This window comes from Diaphorina citri, unplaced genomic scaffold (genome assembly GCF_000475195.1).
Source record: "Diaphorina citri unplaced genomic scaffold, Diaci psyllid genome assembly version 1.1 scaffold19023, whole genome shotgun sequence".
Classification (NCBI taxonomy): domain Eukaryota; kingdom Metazoa; phylum Arthropoda; class Insecta; order Hemiptera; family Psyllidae; genus Diaphorina; species Diaphorina citri.
The window spans coordinates 1-962 of record NW_007396376.1 but is presented as its reverse complement, the minus strand read 5'-3'; the positions used below and the strand labels follow the sequence as shown (position 1 = coordinate 962).

Below are 962 nucleotides of genomic sequence, written 5' to 3'. Positions count from 1 at the left end.
CAAATGGTAAGTCAACCACTGCATCGATGTTATCTTTTATTAAATATTTAGCTCCCTACGCCACTCCTATGGCAAGCTAATGTCATATAAATTTATGGCGCGTCCTCACTAGGGACACGAAACCAGGACACACCTCAGGTTAAAAGGTTGGCCCAGACTGTAGACTTTAATAATAATTCCTCACTAGGGACACGAAACCACGACACACCTCAGGTTAAAAGGTTGGCCCAGACTGTAGACTTTAATAATAATAATAATAATGAATTACTTTACAATTAAGGTACCTAGATAAGAGTTACTTAAGCTAAGTTTAGTGCAAAATAATAATAATCATAATGAATTACTTTACAATTAAGGTACCTAGATAAGAGTTACTTAAGCTAAGTTTAGTGCAATTTTTTTTTTTTTTTTTGATGAATCCTTTGCATGTTAATTTGTGTTGGGTATTGGAATTTTCTTTTCTTACTTATCATGAAATTTTACTTTCTATTACCATTTGCATGTTAATTTGTGTTGGGTATTGGAATTTTCTTTTCTTACTTATCTTGAAATTTTACTTTCTATTACCATAGGTACCTATAATGATATTTTTTTTTGTCCAAGTTTAGGCAGTTAGATTTTTTTTTCTACATGAGAAAGTGAGCAAGGGATTTTTCTACCCAAAGGAGGTTTAATTCTAAATGGTTTAAATTGGAAGATTTCATGGGAAAATTTTATTCAAAATCATTTGATACTAGGAGAATTTTTGTGGGAAAATTAGGTACCTAGTGAATACTTTTCTTACTTATCATGAAATTTTACTTTCTATTAAATTAGGTACCTAGTGAATATTTTTTTTCCAATGGTATTGAAAACTCAAAAACTTTATGGAAAGTACCTACTGTTTTATTTTGAAAATTCATTTAAAGATTTTTGTTAGGTAAATGGAATAATTAAAGGATTTAGTAATTATTAAAATTTTA

At 29.2% G+C, this 962-nt stretch overlaps 1 long non-coding RNA gene across 1 annotated transcript; it reads right to left on the bottom strand.

The window, feature by feature from the left end:
- Window positions 1-591: 591 nt before the first annotated feature.
- On the bottom strand, window positions 592-882 carry LOC113473206. The gene is made up of 2 exons (XR_003395247.1): window positions 821-882; window positions 592-764 (listed from the first exon to the last, which is right to left on the bottom strand). It is a non-coding gene; the product is annotated as an uncharacterized LOC113473206 (long non-coding RNA).
- Between the last annotated feature and the right edge of the window lie 80 nt (window positions 883-962).